At 43.8% G+C, this 23,505-nt stretch overlaps 1 long non-coding RNA gene across 1 annotated transcript in view; it reads right to left on the bottom strand.

Annotated features, from left to right (window-relative positions):
* LOC126475213 (uncharacterized) overlaps positions 1-23,505 on the bottom strand; it is a 391,722-nt gene that overhangs the window by 77,622 nt on the left and 290,595 nt on the right. The gene's annotated exons all lie outside the window — the stretch shown is intronic.

The following is a 23,505-nucleotide window of genomic DNA, read 5'->3' as shown; positions in this document are numbered from 1 at the left end:
GGATGCCCCCATGCCCTGTACTCATTAGGATCCTGTACCCTGTAAGAGAAAGTTAGTAAATATGTTAGCAAAATCTGATCGCTGATCCGTCGTTCTCAAGTTCAACAATTGATCTCTTGCGCAGGTTTCTCACTAGGACCGAAATTGGGGCTATTATTAAACTGAAAAATCACGGAACTTCAGACGAATTGGCACTCTGGGCTGGATAAATAATGTCAATCACGTTACTAATAAACAGTTAGCGCTAAGCTCTCCAGAGTCCCGGTATAAGCCGAAGTGACCCCACTTAAGAAAAATTGTATACACTGAAGCGCCAAAGAAGCTGGTATAGGCATGCGTATTCAAATACAGAGATAAGTACACAGGCAGAATACGGCACTGCGGTCGGCAACGCCTATACAGGGTAGTCCATTGATAATGACCGGGCCACATATCTCACGAAATAAGCATCAAACGAAAAAACTAAGAAGAACTAAACTCGTCTAGCTGGAAGCGGGAAACCTGATGGCGCTATGGTTGGCCCGCTAGATGGCGCTGCCATAGGTCAAACGAATATCAAATGCGTTTTTAAAAATAGAAACCTCAATTTTTTATTACATATTCTTGTAGTACGTAAAGAACTATGAATTTTTTAGCTGAACCACTTTTTTCGCTTTGTATTGGATGGCGCTGTTGTAGTCACAAACGTATAAGTACGTGGTGTCACGTAACATTTCGCCAGTGCGGACGAGATTTGCTTCGTGATACATTACCAGTGTTAAAATGGACCGTTTACCAATTGCGGAAAAGGTCGATATCGTGTTGATGTATGGCTGTTGTGATCAAAATGCCCAACCGGCGTGTGCTAAGTATGCTGCACCGTATCATGGACATCATCCAAGTGTCCGGACCGTTCGCCGGATAGTTACGTTATTTAAGGAAACAGGAAGTGTTCAGTCACATGTGAAACGTCAACCACGATCTGCAACAAATGGTGATGCCCAAGTGGGTGTTTTAGCTGCTGTCGCGGCTAATCCGCACATCAGTAGCAGACAAATTGCGTGAGAATCGGGAATCTAAAAAAAGTCAGTGTTGAGAATGCAACATCAACATCGATTGCACCCGTACCATATTTCTATGCACCAGGAATTGCATGGCGACAACTTTGAACGTCGTGTACAGTTCTGCCACTGGGCACAAGAGAAATTACGCGAAGATGACAGATTTTTTGCACGCGTTCTATTTAGCGACGAAGCGTCATACACCAACAGCGGTAACGTAAACCGGCATAATATGCACTATTGGGCAACGGAAAATCCACGATGGCTGCGACAAGTGGCACATCAGCGGCCTTGGCGGGTTAATGTATGGTGCGGCATTATGGGAGGAAGGATAATTGGCCCCCATTTTATCGATGGCAATCTAAATGGTGCAATGTATTGTGATTTCCTACGTAATGTTCTACCGACGTTACTACATGATGTTTCACTGCATGACAGAATGGCGATGTACTTCCAACATGATGAATGTCCAGCACATAGCTCGCGTGTGGTTGAAGCGGTATTGAATAGCATACTTCATGACAGGTGTATTGGTCGCCGAAGCACCAAACCATGGCCCGCACGTTCACCGGATCCGACGTCCCCGGATTTCTTTTTGTGGGGAAAGTTGAAGGATATTTGCCATCGTGATCCACCGTCAACGCCTGACAACATGCGTCAGCGCACTGTCAATGCATCTGCGAACATTACGGAAGGCGAACTACTCGCTGTTGAGAGGAATTTCGTTCCACGTATTGCCAAATGCATTGAGGTTGACGGACATCATTTTGGGCATTTATTGCATTAATGTGGTATTTACAGGTAATCACGCTGTAACAGCATGCGTTCTCAGAAATGATAAGTTCACAAAGGTACATGTATCACATTGAAACAACCGAAATAAAATGTTCAAACGTACCTACGTTCTGTGTTTTAATTTAAAAAACCTACTTGTTACCAACTATCCGTCTAAAATTGTGAGCCATATGTTTGTGACTATTACAGCGCCATCTATCACAAAGCGAAAAAATTGGTCCAACTAAAACATTCATATTTCTTTACGTACTACACTAATATGAATTAAAAATGAAGATTCCTATTTAAAAAAACGCAGTTGATATCCGTTTGACCTATGGCAGCGCCATCTGGCAGACCAACCATGGCGCCATCTGATTTCCCTCTTCAAGCTAGACAAGTTTCGTTCTTTGTAGTTTTTTCGTTTGACGCTTATTTCGTGAGATACTTGGTCCGGTCACGATCAAAGGACCACCCTGTATAAGACAGCAAGTGTCTGGCGCAGTTGTTGGATCGGTTACTGCTGCCGCAAAGCAGATTATCAAGATTTAAGTGAGTTTGAACGTTTCGGTGCAAGAGCGATGGGACACAGCATCTCCGAGGCAGCGATGAAGTGGGTATTAACCCGCACGACCATTTCACGAGTGTACCGTCAATATCAGGAATCTTGTAAAATATCAAATCTCCGATATAGCTGCAGCTAAAAAAAGTTCCCGCAAGAATGGGACCAATGACGACTGAATAGAATCGTTCGGCGTGACAGAAGTGCAACCCTTCCGCAAATTGCTGCAGAGTTCCATGCTGGGCCACCAGTAAGTGTCAGCGTGCGAAACATTCAACAAAACATCATCGATATGGGCTTCCGAAGCCGAAGGCCCATTCGTGTACTCTTGATGACTGCACGACACAAAGCTTTACGCCTCGCCTGGGCCCGTCAACACCGACATTGGACTGTTGATGACTACAAACATGTAGCCTGGTCGGACGAGTCTCTTTTCAAATTGTGTCAAGCGGATGGACGTGTATAGGTAGGGAGACAACCTCCATGAATGCACGGACCCTGCATGTCATAAGGGGACTGTTCAAGCTGGTGAAGGGTCTGTAATGGTGTGAGGCGTGTGCAGCTGGAGTGATATGGGACCCCTGATACGCCTAGCTACGACTCTGACAGGTGACACATACGTAAGCATCCTGTCTGATCACCTGCATCCATTAATGTCCATTGTGCATTCCGATGGACTTGTGCAATTCCAGCAGAACAACGCGACACCCCACAGGTCCACAATTGCTTCAGAGTGACTCCAGGAACACTCTTCTGAGTTTAAAAACTTCTGCTGCCCACCAGACTCCTCAGACATGAACATTATTGAGCATATCTGGGATGGCTTGCGACGTGCTGTTCAGAAGAGACTTCAGTCCCTTCGTACTCTTACGGATTTATGGGCAGTCCTGTGGGATTCATGGTCTCAGTTCCCTCCAGCATTACTTCAGACATTAGTCGAGTCCATGCTATATCGTGTTCAGGTACTTCTGCGTGCTCGCGGGGGCCCTACGCGATATTGGGCAGGTGTGCCAGTTTCTTTGGCACTTCTGTGTATATATGGAGACCACTTTCAAAATGTTTGGGAGTACGATTCAAATTTACGGTGAAAGAATTCCAATGATAATGTTCATTAACGACATTCCTTACCTCACTGAAATATAGGAAGAATTGCAGGGCGTCCTGAATGGAATGAACAGTCTACTGAGCACAAAAAACGATTGACAGTAAACCGTAGAAAGATGACAGGAGTGTGGAGTTGCGGAAATGAGGTACTGTCAAAATTGAGGACGAGGAGGTACAGGTAGTGGACTAATTCACTACCCTGGAATCAAATTAGCTTATGACGGTCGCAGCAATGAGAACGTAAAAACCAGAATAGCAAACACAAAGAGGGCATTCCTGGCCAAAAGAAGTCTAGTAGTATCAAACATCGCCCTTAATTTGAGAAAGAAATTTCTGATAATGAAAGTTTGGACCACAGCATCGTATGCTAGTGAGAAAACTGCAGGGAAGGGAATCGAAGCGTTTGAGATGTGGCGCTACAGTACGATGTTGAAAATTAGGTTTATGGTAAAGGTGAAGAACGAGGAAGTTCTCGGCAGAAGAGAGAAACATCAAGAAACAGACAAGAAAAAGGTATAGGGCAATGACACGTATTTTAAGACACTAAGGAATAAGTTCCACGACGGATGAGGTAACTGTGGTGGGTACATACTGTAGAGGAAGACAGAGTAGAAAATACTCAACAAATAACGGAGGACGTTGGGTGGAAATGCTATTCTGAGATAAAGAGGTTGACACACGAGGGAAATTCGTGCAGGCCGTATCAAACCCGTCAGAAAAGTGATGACCCAAAACAGAAGTTCTGATGATAACCTTACGTGTCGAAACGGTAAACTTGACTTAAGGCCACAAATATGACCAAGACAATTGTGTATTTATTAGGGAGAGAGTCTGCTGGAGCTGGAATTCAGGAAACAAGAGAGACGACGCAGGGCTGGGATGCGCCCGCATCCCCCACCCCCCTCTCTGCCAGCCCTTCTGGAGGGCTGTAGTAAAGCAGGCAGGAGATTACCGGCCGGAATGTTGTGGTTCCATCAGACCGCCGCGCCGGGGTAATCCGGCAGCTCCGGCGCCATCGATCGGCGCGCCTTCCTCGGGAGACAAACGCCTGTCGTCGTCTTGGGCGGCAGATCGACGCCGCGATTCCAGCAGGCGGACCGACAGCATAGTTCAGCTGCCCGCCTGCCCACGTCGCAACCACGACTTGTCGCCGCTGAAACTCATTACCACCAGCGTCAACTACTTGTTAGAGCCGAACCAGGAACCTGTGTCGCCAGGCAGAGTAAAGGAAGTGTCCACTATAGTCCACTCAATTGGTGTTCAAAGCAGTAGTTTTCGTAACAAAATTGTGGAGGTTTTTTTCTCAGCGTTTCTGTATGTTTTTTTTGGTGACCTGAATCAGAATATCGTATTTGTTGCCTCGAAGGAGGTCGGCTTCACAGGGAGAAACACAGAGAACCTCAAGATTTTTCCGATTTTTTCTGTTTTTCGATTGTATTTTGAAAACTATGCGTTGCTCGAAGATGACGCTCATACAAAACTGAAACCTGCTCGAAGATGACGCTCATACAAAACTGAAACCTGCGCGCTCGATTTGAAATACGTTACACGCCAGTGCGTGAACGAGCTGTCCACTAAATCGAATACAATAGTTTCAAATGCGTTTGGACTTAATGCGCGAAGCTGGAAATTAATTTTGAGACAACTGCTGATTTCGACAAAAGAAATGAGCCGAATGTTTATTCAAAATATCGAGGGCCAGTTTTAATTGAGACACGTATCATCTTGTTGGTTACGTAGCCTAGCAAACGCTGTAAAGCAGCTAAATTAATTCGTTAGAACGATTTGCGACGTAGTAAGGCCCATTACACACACAAAATGTTACACGAAGTTTGCTGACTGCATGAGCGTGTGAGAGTGTTTTTCTTTCCATAAATGCCAATAAACCGGCAGTTTCAAAAGTTAAATTGTAACTGTTGTGTAACTTCATTGATACACCACAACTGAACTTGTTGTATCGTGTCTCTTCACAAGAGATCTCAAGAAACCGGGATAAAAAAGAAGAAGAAAAAGATTAAAGAAAAGGCATCGGTATAGAGGCCAGGTGTGAACAGTGTCAGATGTTGAATGGCCACTGTGAATGACATGCAAATACCACGCACTCGTACAGGACAGCGTTATCACCACCTCACAGAGTTTGAGACGGGCCTCATTGTGGGTCACCATTTGGTCTGCTGGTCGAATCGTGCAGTATCCAGATTTGTGGGGAATTCGAATATGAAACTGCCCCAATGTTGGGGCTTAACATCTGAGGCCATCAGTCCCCTAGACTTAGAACTACTTGAACTTAACTAACCTAAGGACATCACACACATCCAGGCCCGAGGTAGGATTCTAACCTGCGGCCGTAGCAGCCGCGAGGTTCCGGACTGAAGCGCCCAGAACCGCTCGCCTACAGCGGCCGGCAAGGAAGATGACCATCGTCGGCGAGTACAGCGGCGATATGAGGAGAGGTCCCGTTTTTCTGATGTCTTGGAGAGCCACAGCACTGTTACTCCTGGTGTCATTGCTTGCGGAGCTATCAGGTGTATTTAAGGCCACAGTGAATGCTGACGGCACAACAGTAAGTGACGGACAGCTTGCGTCCCCATATTTTACCAGCCACGCAACACTATCGTGGTGCCATTTTTTAGCAAGATAGTCCTCGTCTACACATGGTTCGTGTCTCTATTAACTATCTACGTCATACTGAGGTACGCTGGTGACTAACAAAATGGTTTAAATGGCTCTGAGTACTATGGGACATAACATCTGTGGTCATCAGTCCCCTAGAACTTAGATCTTCTTAAACCTAACTAACCTAAGGACATCACACACATCCATGCCCGAGGCAGGATTCGAACCTGCGATCGTAGCGGTCACGCGGTTCCAGACTGAAGCGCCTAGAACCGCACGGCCACACCGGCCGGCGGTGACTAACAAGTCACCCAGATCTAATCCCAGTAGAACGTGTGTGAGGCCAGCTCGCACGTCAACCTGATCCCAGTGACAGTATGCAGAATATCAAAGGCCAGTTGCAACACTTACGGTTCAGCTTGCCTTAGGAGAGGATACAACAGCTCTATGACAACGTTTCCAACCAAATCAGAGCAACCATCCAGGCCATAGAAGGGGGTGGGGGCAACGTCATACTGATGAGTGGGCTCATACTGAAAAGTTCTTTGTAAATTTGACTCGATTTTGTTATCACTGAAATAACGTCACACACCCTCTCAGCCCGTGAACTTTTATTTCGTTTCTCCTCCCCTTCTAGGTGCTTCACTTCTCCTGAGCAGCGCCGCGCGAGGACAGACTGAAAAAGATAACACACCGATAGGCACTTGGTAGTGGTTCGCCTAGTACTGACCCAGATGGTTGAGACAGCTCTGGATCTATTCAGATTGCGGACAGCACAGAGGCCGCGAGGGCGCAGCCGGGCCGCTGTTTCGCCAGCTCGCCGCGGGCTCAGAAGACGGGCGGCCGCCTCTGAGCACTCGGGAGACTGCATTACGCCCCTAATGGACAGCACAAAGCCGGGCCGGGCCCACAAAGAGAATCAGAAAGCCCCGCCGCCCTCCGCGCCCCCACAGACCCCACGCCGGCCTTTTCTTCGCCCGCCCTGCCGCTCGGCTTTCGGCCGTATTTTGCCGTTCCACGGTTCCCAGACCGCGAACCCGGCAAGCACGCGCCGCTGCCCGCTAATGAATTGCCTAATGAGGCTCCTCCTGCAAGTAGTCTCCCACGTATTCATTATAAGTATCGCTCCAGAAAGGCTATTGGCTCTGTAATCTGCTTTTCGGACTTTGCCCCCAGCTGTATAGAAATGTCAGATCGGAAAGCGTGCGTGGGCATCCACGCTATGCGCGCCCTCCCTACATGGGACGAACAAAATAACAAACTGGACGTAGTCAATCCATTTATGGCTGCTGGAAACGTTTCTTGGAATTTATGTTTCGATATTTTGTCATTTTAAAGCACACTAAGAGCAAACATAGGTTGCCGACATTGACGTCTTAAATGAGTTTGCTACACGTTCCTACACCTCCTGGAAGAGCTCGAGATCTTTTGGCATCAGAAAAATGTTAGGTGCAAACTGATTAATGGTCAAGTCAGTATGTAAAATGCCCATTTTTGGGAATTATTTGAAGGCTGGACCCAGGGGGTCCTGAAATAGGTCCTGACTTCTTACCAATACGTAGTAGCCGTTGACGTACTGCTCTTCGAGTACACTGGCTGTAATATAGAACCTACATAGTTATATTGATTTAGATGCATTTACATATGTTAATAACAGCAATTCAGTATCTTCTTTTTATTGTACTTATAATTACACTACTGGTCATTAAAATTGCTACACCACGAAGATGACGTGCTGCAGACGCGAAATTTAATCGACAGGAAGAAGATGCTGTGATATGCAAATGATTAGCTTTTCACAGCATTCACACAAGCTTGGCGCTGGTGGCGACACCTACAACGTGCTGACATGAGGAATGTTTCCAACTGATTTCTCATACACAAACAGCAATTGACCGGCGTTGCCTGGTGAAGCGTTGTTGTGATGCCTCGTGTAAGGAGGAGAAATGCGTACCATCACGTTTCCGAGTTTGAGAAAGGTCGGATTGTACCCGTGATTGCGGTTTATCGTATCGCGACATTGCTGCTCGTGTTGCTCGAGATCAAATGACTGTTAGCAGAATATGGAATCGGTGGGTTCAGGAGGGTAATAAAGAACGCCGTGCTGGATCCCAACGGCCTCGTATCACTAGCAGTCGAGATCACAGGCATCTTATCTGCATGGTTGTAACGGATCATGCAACCACGTCTCGATCCCTGAGTCAACAGATGGGGACGTTTGCAAGACAACAACCATCTGCACGAACAGTTCGACGATGTTTGCAGCAGCACGGACTATCAGCTCGGAGATTGTGGCTGCGATTACCCTTGACGCTGCATCACTGACAGGAGCGCCTGCGATGGTGTACTCGACGAAGAACCTGGGTGCACGAATGGCTAAACGTCATTTTTTCGGATGAATCCAGATTCTGTTTACAGCATCATGATGGTCGCATCCGTGTTTGGCGACATCGCGGTGAACGCACATTGGAAGCGTGTATTCGTCATCGCCATACTGGCGTATCACCCGGCGTGATGGTATGGGGTGCCATTTCAGATGTGTTACGACCCGCGGCTCTACCCTTCATTCGATCCCTGCGAAACCCTACATTTCATCAGGATAATGCACGACCGCATGTTGCAGGTCCTGTACGGGCCTTTCTGAATACAGAAAAATGTTAGACTGCTGCCCCGGCCAGCACATTCTCTCACCAATTGAAAACGTCTGGTCAATGGTGGCCGAGCAACTGGCTCGTTACAATACGCCAATCACTACTCTTTATGAACTGTGGTATCGTGTTGAAGTTGCATGGGCAGCTGTACCTGTACACGCCATCCAAGCTCTGACTCAATGTCCAGGCGTATCAAGGCCGTTATTACGGCCAGAGGTGGTTGTTCTGGGTACTGATTTCTCAGGATCGATGCACGCAAATTGCGTGAAAATGTAATCACATGTCAGTTCTAGTATAATACATTTGTCCAATGAATACCAGTTTATCATTTGTATTTCTTCTTGGCGTAGCAATTTTAATGGCAAGTAGTGTAAAAATCCGTTTGAAGTGGCTGCGAGATCAATACTTTCCACATCCGTTACGGATTGGCAAATAACACGACTGATCTATCTTGGTGATATTTGTCTCCCTCTTTGAACTATTCAATACGTAAGAGGAGCCACGTACCTCGATGTGACACTTAAAAAAAGAATGAAAAAAAAAATTTTCAAATCAATTCTAGTAGTCACAGAATACATCATGTACCTCCTAACTGTTACTAAAATTTTAAGAAAAAAATTTATGAAGCTAATGTTACTTATGCTTTTAAAGGTTAACAAAATAATTGGCTCAAAAACATGAATCTGGCTTTTTTTTTTCAAATTTTGTAATGTTAACCATAAATGTGGCAGTAAATCAGTACAGCAACGTGAATAATTTAATTTAATTCCTGTGCAAATTTTAAATTTTATTAGAGAACATAATTCCTTTCCTATGAACGTCATGTATAACGTTCTTAATGTAGAGAGCAACACACAGCCAATCGATGCGTTCTCTGCAATAGTCGACCTCCACTGCACAATAGTCTTTAATGAACTGTGACAGGAACCCGAACTCTGAAATATTTGTATGTAATATACAAGCTATATAGGTCATGTCATGACTAGCAAATTTTGTACACTGTACTATAACTATGTACTTTTTGTATTTTTAGTATTGCTGACGGCTAGTTACTGCTTGAAATCGGTATCTGCCCTAATAAAGCTAGAACGGAAACAGCGGCTAACTGTCACTTTTTACTATTTTGAAAAGCTACATTGTCATTTGAACTAAGCTGGTGTCTGTTGACACAAACTTATTTGAATCGGTTAGTTTTAACTAATTTGACGATTTCGTTTTATGTCGGAAAATGAAGTTCGAAGGTAGAGTTACTACGTATAGAAAACCCGTATGTGTTCTGTGTAAAACGATCATGAGGGGATAGTAAATATTTGCATTGGTTTGAAACTCCGTGAGTCACTGAGTTGCAGGGTTTCTCAATGCAACAGTGCTTGACCGCTAGTGCGTGTTGTTGGCATCAGCTGTCGGTAACACGAATTCCACCAATCGAGGGAGGCATATTGGTTTGCGTTTATGATGGAAGCGTTTCTCTTTGTTTAAGCTGTCATCTTCTGACGCTAACTATGTTAGTGCAAAAAAAAAAAAGAATAATTAGAAATACATGTTCGTATATGTGTAACATAGTAAAAATAGCGAGAGTGACACAGGGTACAATAACAAAGAAGTGGATGCACTAAGTTGTAATGTTTCTTGCGAGTAAGTGTTATACTTAGCCTGTTGATTCCGAAAGGAAAGGAAATGTGATACGGCATACATACTGATGGAGTACGTGTCACTGATTACTGGTGTATCCAGCAATAACTGACTCACAGTCAATGTTGTAGAAGGCAATAATATTGTTTCCTACAAATCTTGTTGTCCTTCCTCATTCAAGAAAGCCAACTTTTCCATTGAATACCACGGTAGTGCGGCGCCTCAAGGTGAGAAAGCATCATTTCAGGTATCACTATATGACCATTCTCCTCACTCGAGATATCATTTTCGTGTTATTAAGGTTAGCCAATGTATTAATGACCTTGTACATCACACATTCAGATATGTAACCTGTGATTCCAGGACGATTACGATAACAATAAACGGAGTGAACTACAGTAATCTTCCAACTGATATAATGGAAATGGAGGATCTGAAAAGGCCAGAGGGATACCTGCCTAAGGAAGAGGAGATTGCCGGCCGAAGCGGCCGAGCGGTTCTACGCGCTTCAGTCTGGAACCGCGCGACCGCTACGGTCGCAGGTTCGAATTCTGCCTCGGGCATGGATGTGAGTGATGTCCTTAGGTTAGTTAGGTTTAAGTAGTTCTAAGTTCTAGGAGACTGATGACTTCAGCTGTTAAGTCCCATAGTGCTCAGAGCCATTTGAACGATTTTTGAAGAGGAGATTAAAAGTTTTTGGAATTATGTGTATAAGGAGTATCACTAAAAGCTGGAATTTTTGTTTTAATTTTCATTTAAGAAACAAGTTCCATGTACTCAAATATTTTTCTTGTGAAAGTTGGGCGCAGTTTATTGGTATTGTAAATGTTTATTACTTTTCACACTCAAATAAAGTTGATACATCAATAACCGCTACGAGTATAAATTTTGTTTTTTTTTTTTAAAAAAAAAAACAGTAACAAAATGTTGTTCATGTCGTTTTGAAAGCTCGTAAGTCACAGAGTTTTAAAGTTATCTATACGAAAATTTAATAAGTAATTAAAATTCATGACACACTTCGATTATGCCTTTCTGTAAGTATTAATGCTCACAGTCAAGGCAGTTCACAAACAGTTTCTAGTTTATTTAGCGATCAGTTTTTTTTATCTTTTCTGTCATGGCTCTGAGCACTATGGGACTTAACATCTGTGGTCATCAGTCCCCTAGAACTTAGAACTACTTAAACCTAACTAACCTAAGGACATCACACACATCCATGCCCGAGTCAGGATTCGATCCTGCGACCGTAGCAGTCGCGCGGTTCCGGACTGCGCGCCTAGAACCGCTAGACCACCGCGGCCGGCTCTTTTCTGTCATGTTTACAATACATCACTTATTGGGTTTCTTCAGTAACGGATTCATTTGGGAGATTCATTTTTCGCGGCAGCCGATGTAATAAATGAAGCACAACTTTTATTTAAGTTTTTATCATGTTTTGAATAATATGTATATATCTTATGTGACTACAGAAATTCCATTTTTCTCTTTTCATGTAACCACTGAAGACGGGCCGCACTGGTGAATACCTGGTCACTAGCCGTTACGCGTTGAAAGCCATCGTCCCTCAGAGCAACGATCAAATATTGTCCCTGTTTTATCTGTGAGGTTTTTATCGAAAACTCGTGACTTTAGGTTAATGGACTTGCTTGTGCTGATTCCAGTTTATCAGATATGTTTGCTCATTGTAATATACAAAGCATGTACCATCAATAAATATTTGTTGTAGACTGGAAGATAATAAATAGTTGCTCTGTATTTGTATGCATTGATTTTTGAGGAACACACAGAAATTAATTTTACTGGAAGAATAAATTATAATTTTTGCTTTACGTTGGAGCTCGAAGATGATTATACGGATGTACGACAAAAGGTTGATGAATTATTTGGACAAGAAAGTTTTAAGAGGGAAGAATTTATTATTTTATTTGTTTACTTCTATTTTAACGTTGAAGTATTGTCCCGCACAGGGGCGATATAATGAAGGTTACTGAAGACAGATAGATACGAAGTTTATCACAGACCTCATCCCTGCTCTACACATCCTGTTATCTTTTCCATCTCACGTTGTAGTAAGCCGAACCTGGAACCTAAATCTGAAAATTATTAATATCAGTCAGTGAAGACTTCTGGCACACAGCAAAGAACATAGGATCTTGAGTGAGTCTTTACTGTTTGAATTGATATGTGGTGTTCAACATACTTGGAAGAGATAAAAATGTGATAAGTAAGAAACTACGTCACTCACGACACAGCACAGGTACGACGACAGGATGACGCTACACATTAAAGTAAAGTCAAGAACAAAAAAACTTTAAAACTGAAAACAAATACAGTGCTTACGTGGGATGTTAAAGACCATTCTACAACCTTAAGTGGTGACATTGTGCAACATAGTTTTCAACAGCTTGAACGGAAATACGTATGGTAGCATAAATGACTATTAGATGTAAGTGTAGGCCGGCCGAAGTGGCCGTGCGGTTCTAGGCGCTGCAGTCTGGAACCGCGAGACCGCTACGGTCGCAGGTTCGAATCCTGCCTCGGGCATGGATGTTTGTGATGTCCTTAGGTTAGTTAGGTTTAATTAGTTCTAAGTTCTAGGGGACTAATGCCCTGAGAAGTTGAGTCTCATAGTGCTCAGAGCCATTTGAACCATTTTTTAGATGTAAGTGTATTTCCGTGTGCAGGTACGATCAACTTTTAATTCGCATTACAGTACGCAACACTCCAAAAGTCTTCATATCCTTCCGCATTTAGAGCTTTGTTAAGTGCAATAAACGAACCATACCCTAACCACTAAAAACACTTCTGTACCGTAACGCCACCACCTCTGTACTTCACTGTTGGCGCCACACGTGGTGCCCTATTACGTTCTCCGAGCATTTGCCAAAACCAAACCGTTCCAACGGATTGCTACAGGATATATCGTGATTCATCAATCCAGATCACTTGTATCCTCAAGCGTCTCTTAGCACCGGCTACAGAAACGTGTTATGAGGTGCTGCTCGATCATTATCACTCCATTCTCTTTAACTCGCTACGCACCTTGTGCTGGCTGCAATACTGGTAGCAGTTTGGAACTCTCTAGTGTTTCTTTTCTAATATTTCGTATGGGTTTTTGCAACCATCCTCTCCAATGTTCGAGAGTCCCTGTCAATCAGTACATGAGGTTTGCGTGGTTTTGGTGGGTCCTTAGCGTTTCCACTTCAGTCAAATCACCAACAGCTGACTTGGGCAGCTTTAGAACGGTTGAATGTCACTGATGGATTTGTTACGCAAGTGAGATTCAATGGTTAATCCACGTTCGAAGTCAGTGAGCTCTCCTAACCGGCCCACTGTGCTGTAACTGTTTCTCTACTGACGACACATTCCTCTCCGTCGCCTTTTGCACTGGCGGGTCCGCCTCTCGTGGCATCTAGCGATCACTTCTGCATCAGATAGGTGATGATGTTGATGTTTGGTTTGTGGGGCGGTCAATCGCGCGTTCATCATCGCCCGTAAGAAGTCCCAACTTTCTCGCAGTCCACTTTCTTACACAGTCTAATCTAGCAACTGTCACGGATGATGATGATGATGAAATGATGAGGACAACACAAAGACCCAGTCTCCGGGCAGAGAAAATTCCCAACTCGTCCGGGAATCGAACCCGGGACCCCGTGATCCAGAGTCAGCAACGCTAGCCACTAGACCACGAGCTGTGGACGCATCAGATAGGGGTGTCCAGATGCATTTGATCAGATCATGTAGATGTTTACATGTGTACGCATTATCTACTTGTAATTCGCATTATAGTTTTACCTATGTTAACCATTTTACACGACCGTACGTATTTTGATCACACTAGCTCATTGTGGTTACACTTTTCCCAAGCCATTAGATATCGTCTCCAGGTACTAATATCTTTACTGTCACAAGCTTATGCTCTTTGCGTATTCACGCCCTTTTCTGATTTTACCGCTGTTGTAATCCTCCCATCACGGTGGCTCCGCGAGTGATTGGTTTTTGTGTAAATTGTGGATGAAGTTTCAGCTCCTATGTTCGTGGAATGCAGTTTTTGTGTTTCCCTTCATGGCACATGCTCACATGGAGCGTAGAAGTACAGTTATACTTACACCGCTATTGCTATTTGCTTTCAGACTGCTGGAAACTATATTCTAGCACATCATGACTTACCACAGTTTACCGAGCTTTAATATCCCATGTAGCTATTACTCATTTTTTCAGTTTTAACGTTCTATTACTTTCTTTTCAATCCCAGCTTACTCCATATGTTGAGAATGCTGACTTTCAATACGCTTGACAATGGTAAAATTTCGAAATGACAGTCGCACTAATTATTTTCAACAGCTGTTAGCGAAATCACTCCAGTCAATAATAACATAAAAACCCTGGGCCCAGTCCTCATCAGAAATAAAAAAAAAATACACATGAAAAGACATTATCTTTATTAACACTCTTGGCTCTGCTATTGCATAAATTACACATTGTATCAGAAAGGGTACGGACAAAGAAAATAATGATGATGACAATTGTTTTAGACCACTAAGGTGCAGGCGCAATCTCATCAGCATACTTGGACAAAGAAAAAATATACACAAAGACGTAGGGACAAGTATGCAATGTTATGGAAGAAATGTAAAAACTGTGCAGTTGCAAATTAGCAGAAGCGTAGTATTCTATGACTACAGTACCTGTGAGGTACAACTGGAATCTTCCAAAGCAAAAAAATATATCTGGGCGTAACATTTTATGAGTAGATGAAATGGAATGATCTATAGGCTCAATGGTAGGAAAAGCAGGCGGCAGATTTTGGTTCAGGAAAAAGTGAAAGAAGACAAAAGAGGACAGCACAAATAGATACGTGTTTTGTTTGACTCACAAGAGAATATCATATAAACGCTTAAAATGCTGAAATGGCAGACTGTTGAAGATGGACGGTAACTGTCACACAGACAACTGTCATATAATTACCGGACGGTGTGGATACGTTACAACTTCCCCAGCTGTCCCTGGTGTCTACACTGCCGGCAAAAAAACGCCCTCGAGCAGAAGGTCATTTTATTGACAAGTGTTGTGACAGGTAGTTCAACACTGCAGGAGTATATGACAAAACTCACGAAACACATGTCTCACAGTAAAAGAAGCCCAAACAGTTCCACAAACACATAGTGTACCCTGCTTTGGCGGTAAAGCAGTTGTGTATTCTTGCATGCAAACGGTCACAGAGGTTGCGAATGGCATCCTGCGACCGACTGTCCCAGCCATCTTGTTGCTATTCGGCAGTTGTTCTTGCAGTCTCTGGAGAATGGGTGCTCTCCAGCTTCATCGTGTCCCACACCTGTTCAGCTGGCGAGAGATCGGGCGAACTTGCTTGCGAGGGTAGTTGTACACCACGAATAGCAATTTCATTCGCAGCAGCTGTATGCGGACGTGCATTTTTCTACGTAAAAAAGCAAATTACCTTCTTGCCTAAAAAGTGGCAGTAGCACGGGAATGCTGGCCTGCGCAATGTAGCGGCGCTTAGGTTACTTGACCCTGCAGGAACACCAAATGCGACCGCGAGTTGTGATTCTTCTGTCCCCCCACCTTCCCCCTTCCCCCTGAAGCCTGGGAAGAGACCTATGCAATGTGAACGAATGCACTCCAGAATAAGCCTCTCACCAAAGCTACACACAGGGTGTAACAAAAATGTATGGCAAAATCTGCAGGACACATTCCTCACACGTAGACGAAGAAATTATGTTATATGAAGATTGGTCTGGAAACGCTTTGTTTCCATGTTGCAGTTCATTTTCTCCAACTCATTTATCATGAGAAACACACAAGAACAGAACGTTAGAATCATGGGGAACAATCCCTCTTGGTCACGTCTGGTTACGTTGTGCACCTCCAGTGTTTTGTTTTACATGTCCCTGTTTACATGCGACGTACGTCATTGCTTCTTTACAGGTAACATCAACTGTTCCAGCAATCAGTACGATCGTTGCAAGCACACCGGTTACCACGTAGAGCTAATCACAGACTTGGCTCGTGCAATGGCAGTGTACAAAAGTGCAGAATTGGCAGTGGCCAGTTAATTTATGGATTAGCTCGCGCTCAACGTTTATACGGGGACAGATTTCCAGAAGGAAGGTTCCCCGACACTTGAAGACGACACTAGTTTCAGTACAAGACACGTAACTGCAACACTGAATGTTGACAACATGGCTGTCTGGCGAGTGATACACGAAGACCAGCTGTATGCACACCATTTACAGAGTGTGCAGGTACTATAAGCAGCTGATTTTTCTGCACGGGTACTCTTCTGCGAATGGTTTACTAAACAAAGTGTCAACGCTGATTTTTGTGCAACGGTCTTGTTCACAGTTGAGGCGTCGTTTCAAAGAGATCATATTGTAGATTTTCACAGTCGGCATGTACGGGTAGATGTCAATCCTCACGCATCTGTTGAAATAAGTCATCAACAAAGATTTTCTGTCAACGTTTGAGCCGACATTGTTGGTGACTGTTCGGTAGGGCCTCACTTTCTTCCACCCAGTCTCAGCGGATAAAATTATCATAAATAAGTGGAGGATGTTCTACCTGATCTGTTAGCAGATGTGCCTTTAGCTGTGCGATACAAAATGTACTTCATGCTCCAACATGGAGCACCTCCTCATTTTTATCTTAATGTACATCGGCTTCTAAATAACAGAATCGGTGACAGATGGATAGGTAGAGATGAACTAACTGACTCGGCTCCACTCTCTCCAAACCTAAGCCCATTGCACTTTTTATTTGCGGGGGCATTTGAAAGCTCTTATGTATGGAACCCCAGTACAAGACGTTCAGTCTGTGCCCGTATTATGGAAGGCCGAGAAACCACACGCAATACTACAGGGATACATCGGCGCATCCGGGATTCAGTACGACGGCGGGCTGATGCATGTGTCAGCGCCCACGGAGAGCATATTGAACATCTCATGTGAGAAAGAGTTGCGTATGGTACGCTGGTGCGTTCTGTTCGTGTGTGTTTCCTATGATTAATGAGTGGGGAATATGAGTTGCGTTTCCAGACCCATGTTCATATAAATTAATTCCTTGGTCTACTCATGAGGAAAATGTCCTGCAATTTGTCCCTTACATTTTTGTTACACACTGTATACGTCCATCACTCGCATACAGACAGAACCCACTCTCATCATTGAAGACAACAGCGCGATATTCCACAGGTATCGTCTAGGCCTCTTCAACACACCTTTTAGCAGGTGGTAATACTGTTTTGGCGCTTCAGTGTACGTTTAGCTTTTGTAAATACTAGACAACACTTGACTACTAATTTCCATCTACAGCGCTCTCAAACCGACGACAAGGTTGCGCGTGTACAGCAGTGGCAAGTCGACAAGAGCAGACCTGGTCTGAGGCAAGAGCCGCATTTAGGCACCCCTGGTATATAGCATGACAAGAGGGCAACGACACGTCATCAAAGTAGAGCACTGAGACGGGGAGCGGTAATCGTGCACGGGGTGCCTGGCGTTACGTTGCTGGTACGCCTTTTACACGAAGATCCGCAACTTTCGAAATATAAACATCCAGGTGCATAGTAGAGGAAGCATAGGTCATGTAGAAGACAATTATAAAACGAGTATAAAAATGAAGACAAGACGACACAATCCAAAGAACTGAACTTCGTGCACAGCAGGACTGCAGAACTACCATTTGAAGATCAGCAGCAGGTGGCACTTCGGTTCGAGCTCAAATCTCGTTACGTCTACAGCTTATCAGACTGTACACAGTTACTCTCGCTTGCAATTGGCCTCAATTTGGATAAGTACTTCTGTTCTGTTCCTTTGTATGTTTTCAGGACTTAGCATCTGCACCTGCGCAATATCGCGTGCGCACAGGGTGCATGTGGATGTTGCACGAGCATGCTAGCGGACGCACGCAACGGTGCAAAAAAGCCACGCAAGCATCTAATTTGCACGCACCGGCCTCAGTGCGCAGACGTCGGAATCTCCCTCTACCAGACGGAGAGAGACGTACAACAGCCCTGCACCAGCCCTCGATTCTTACTACCGCTGACTTGACAAAAGATTCTGTTTCTTCTCACGCATTTAATTTCCCCGCTGAGTTAGCTATGCTGAGCGGTCTAATGAGAAATATATGGAATTTTTTGAGGATTATGGTGCATTTCCTTGTTTGTAGTCGGTTAATTCTTCGGAATATAAAGACAGATAAACGAAACAACCGTCTACCGTTCCTCACAAAGAAGTACAGCTTCAAAACACAAAGGCAACCCTTATAAAATAGTCGTTCAATTTTCCGAAGGGTACCCAACGAGCACGTGTCAAAGAAAAGTGGTCTGGTGGTCTTGATGTGCTGAAGCCGTCCTCTGGTTGCTCCGCGATTCGGTTTCCTTAATTCTAGTTGGAGAAGAGACAAGGCCTACCTGATAAACTTTCACAATTAGATGGAATAGAAAAGCAGTTTGGAACATTGCCGAACTACATGTTTGTAAGATTTCATATAGCATATTATGCTCTACATTCTAGGTATTTTTCGAGTATATAATATACACTAAATAACAGGCGTAAATTCATCTTTGCTCGTAGCCTCCACTTCGAACTCTAATCCTGGTAATGACGACCAGCGAGTGATGCGAGGGTTTAGGAAGCTTACGCTGCATGATCGCACACACAATACACGAATACTGCAAGTAGTATCGGAGAATCTTAGGATTTACCAGTCTTCATATCAATTCAATGATGTCTCATTTGGAATTAAATTTTCCTTGAGACGTACGAGTTTCAAATTTAAGAAGAAGAAAGTAAGCTGAAGATGTGGATTGAAGTTTGTGTTAGGGAGAGCAGCGGACTAGGGTAATCCGTGTAATTCTGTCACCTATATTGCTCTGGTGGTGTAATGGCTATTATACCTGCCTAGTGAGCAAGGAGACACGGGTTCGGCCGGCCGGTGTGGCCGAGCGGTTCTAGGCGCTTCAGTCTGGAGCTGCGCGACCGCAACGGTCGCAGGTTCGAATCCTGCCTCGGGCATGGATGTGTGTAATGTCCTCAGGTTAGTTAGGTTTAAGTAGTTAGTTAGGCTTAAGTAGTTCTAAGTTCTAGGAGACTGATGACCTCAGATGTTAAGTCCCATAGTGCTCAGAGCCATTTGAACCAACACGGGTTCGAGTCCCACCATTGGCATAGATATTAATTCCTTTCTTCAGCTTCTAACATTATGTTATAAGGAAAGTTAATGATTACAGATTCAAAAAAATGGCTCTGAGCACTATGGGACTTAACATCTGTGATCATCAGTCCCCTAGAACTTAGAACTACTTAAACCTAACTAACCTAAGGACATCACACACATCCATGCCCGAGGCAGGATTCGAACCTGCGACCGTAGCAGTCACGCGGTTCCGGACTGCAGCGCCTAGAACCGCTAGACCACCGCGGCCGGCATTACAGATTCAAATAAGGAAACACGTAACGACTACACTTCCTTAAGGAGAATGCACAAGGATTGCGAAACGGACAGAATTGTACGCTAATCAGTGTCCTTATAGACAGTATCCAACGAGAATGATAATTTACCGAATTAGCAAAAAATTGTTATTCGAGAGGGGTGCCACGCAGAGGGTAAGAAGTAAGTCTGCAACGAGCTCTCACTCACAAAGCACACGTTAGCTCCAGAGAAACAGCAAATGACCCTGGAACAAGTAAATTCTATGTTTTTGGTATTTTGCATACAAACAGCTTCCATCCGCATTGCCTGTTACTTCGCTAACAGATTAAGCAGCGGGACTGCAGGAGATGCATGCAATTGTTTCACTTAATCAAAAACGTTTGACGAACACAGCGCTGGAGCCTTTAAAGAAAGTTAAGTTTTTTGAAATTGAATGGATTTATGAAATTGGGAATTGAACTAAAAAATTAACATTGCTTTAATTTTGAGATAAAAATCTACACTAAAACTGCAAAAAAGGATGGAATGAAATAACATAAGAAAGTGTTCATAAACATATCCATAAAATTTCATTTGTGTCATCAAATATTCGAAATGCCAATCTTGTACTACAAGACAAATTTGCAATCGTTGTTGCAGGCTTGTAGAAAGACAGAGGGGATTCCTTCAGTACCATTGCACACACGGAACTAGCGCATCGATTTCGTCTTTGAACTTACTCCAGAGAAAACGTGCAGTGGTGCTGAATCACGTGAACGAACACACCAGATGACAATACCTTCACATCCTGTTCAGGGCCAGGAGATGATTACATGAGTGCTTTCCTAGCCACAAGCAGCTCATGAGCCAGTCACCCATCGTGCTGGCATCACATAAATCTGCGACCTTCCTGTAAGAGAACCGGTAGAACTTTGGCAGAAGAGATTTCATCAGTAACCTAAAGACCAATTATATAGTCCCCAATAATTCCACACCAAACGTTCACACTCCACTCCCTCTGATGCTCAACCTGCCCTTCTCAGTGCGGAATATATTTCATACATGCAGTGTCCCACGAGTTAAAATGTAGGCTCATCGTTGAAGAGAATTCACTGAAGGGGGAACGACATTGTAGGGTGACACCTTGCGTCGCATAGAAAGGGGGGGTGGTGGGGGGGGGCGGGGGAGGTGGAACGTGACCCCTCAAAGAGAAATTCAATTTTCACCAGACCATGGTTATTAAAAGAAGCTTAACTCTTGCACATTTTGAATCTACGTACTAGAAAGCACCACACCAAATATTTTTAAGTGAAAAAGAGAAGGCTTTCATAATTACTAATTTTCGGTGCCCAAACGGGTACTGTGGCTCGTGCAATCGCAACAGGACCTTTTTCGATTTCCAGGCACATTTTCTAGGCATCTTCACAGCCTGATATCTGAAGGAATACCATGCGCTTGCAGCAGATCCTTTTAAATCGGACTTTTATTTTAGACAAAATAGAACAGACACAGTTTTAAATAATAAAATTAATTCAAAATTGCCGCAAAGGGCGGATGATAGCTTTGTATATAAAAGGTTTAGAAGTCATTTTTATCTCTTATATCATTCATGTTTTTGTTGAGGTGAACAGGCCGGCCGAAGTGGCCGTGCGGTTAAAGGCGCTGCAGTCTGGAACCGCGAGACCGCTACGGTCGCAGGTTCGAATCCTGCCTCGGGCATGGATGTTTGTGATGTCCTTAGGTTAGTTAGGTTTAACTAGTTCTAAGTTCTAGGGGACTAATGACCTCAGCAGTTGAGTCCCATAGTGCTCAGAGCCATTTGATCCATTTTTTTTTTTTTTTTTTTTTTTTTTTTGAGGTGAACACCTCGTCCTCTTTTCCCGACGAGTAGTGTGGTCGCTTTTCCCGATCGCATGCCATGTTGGCATTAGTGACCCACAGAAGAAACTATCAGAGTGAAATGAATAACAAGGAACAACGTCCGTACGCCAAAAGAAATTTGGCAGCTCATTTTGTATTACCGCGAAATGGAGTGTGTGTGTGTGTGTGTGTGTGTGTGTGTGTGTGAGAGAGAGAGAGAGAGAGAGAGAGAGAGAGAGAGAGAGAGAGAGAAGCGAGGGAGGGGGGGGGGGGGAGGGCAGCACAAAAGAAATTTTATTTCCTTGCCGGTTTCAGGCGCTTAATGTCTTCCTTAAGAAGATTAGAATTATAGCATTATTAACGAGCATAAAAAACAATCTTGTGTATGCAGCATAGCACTGTAGTCATATGGATCTTAGTACATAAGATATGTACCATGAGCAATAGGACTATAGTACTATGCTGCATACACATGGTTCTTTTTTACGCTCGCCAATAATGCTATAATTCTAATCTTCTGAAGGAAGACAGTAGGCGTCTAATTTGATAACTTATTTCTCTCTAGCCTTTCAGCACCAGGAGTACATTTCCATGCTGTTTCGGTTAATGTTGTTGGTCCGCAGTCTGATCGCAACGCCTTCTTTGGTGACACAACTCTAGTAGGTAGATGTATGGCATATGATTTTCGTCTCATAAAACGTGTGAGACTGTGTTCGAAAACAGCAGATTTGTCAAAATCACGAAGCTTAACTTGGTGTCGGTGCTCAGTACAGTGTTCCGAAAGACGTATAGACTCATCAAATAAAACTGATACCTCATTCACAAGGAATTTTATAAAGTTCCGGAACACTGAGATCAAGGCTGCCTTATATTATGCGTATCACATTTTTAATTTTCTTGAGTGGTTGCAAAATCGACTGAACGCGTAGTGCACTCAGACCCCTGCCTGTTTTATCTGATGTGGCTCAGAAGAAGAGGAATAGTTTTACGGGATGATCAGCTTGTATTTATTATCTCTGTATTTTCGTTTCTTAGATAAAGCTAACTCAATATCTCTTTCACCATAGCCGTTCTTCCGATACACCTTTCCCCAGATATTTAGTGCGGGAATCTATGTGGTTCTTGTTACAAATAGTTTTAGCTATAAATATCACTGTTTAAAACTGCCCTCTTTTGGGATGGATGGTGAAAGCTTTGCGCGCTGAGTTAATGGTCACCATGAGGTGGTTTCCGGTAAACAGCGTGAATTTTATATTAGTGAGCAAACCATTTTTATGATCGATGAACAAATGAAAAACTCCTTCCAGACACTGTAAGAAATCGGTAATTATCATTTCACTCGCCCTCGTAATATGTGGTTACAGTCCAAAACTCCCAGAAAGTATATTTGTTGCTACCATAACGTTTAAAGCCAAAATTGATTTACTTCTACTTACCTGCACAGTATAAAGATAATTTTGTATGCAATTGCATGACGAGCACAACGCTGTAACTGAAACCCATAGTGGAGGACTAAAAATAAGGGGTTGCAAATGCAGCTATTGCCAGTGGACGTAATCGCATCGCTATCAGAATTATGTGGCAGAAATTGCTGGCTGCGTCATGTGCGCAGCGCTACTTCGCTGCGTTTAATTTATTGTGTTATTCTATATCAGCGTGGTTCTGCCGACGTCATTTTTTCCAGCCGCGATAGCCAGTGGCCTGTAAATAAATTGCTGTTGCCGAGCACCGCACAGCAATTACGAGATGGGGGCTGTAATACGAATAAAACTTTGTACCGGTGCCCATAACCGAGACGCGTTTTATGTATAAGACGAAAATAAAAAACATAAAGAGAGAG

The sequence above is a fragment of the Schistocerca serialis genome, chromosome 4 (genome assembly GCF_023864345.2).
Source record: "Schistocerca serialis cubense isolate TAMUIC-IGC-003099 chromosome 4, iqSchSeri2.2, whole genome shotgun sequence".
NCBI lineage: Eukaryota > Metazoa > Arthropoda > Insecta > Orthoptera > Acrididae > Schistocerca > Schistocerca serialis.
The sequence above is the reverse complement of the archived record's forward strand: the minus strand, read 5'-3'. Positions and strand labels throughout refer to the sequence as shown.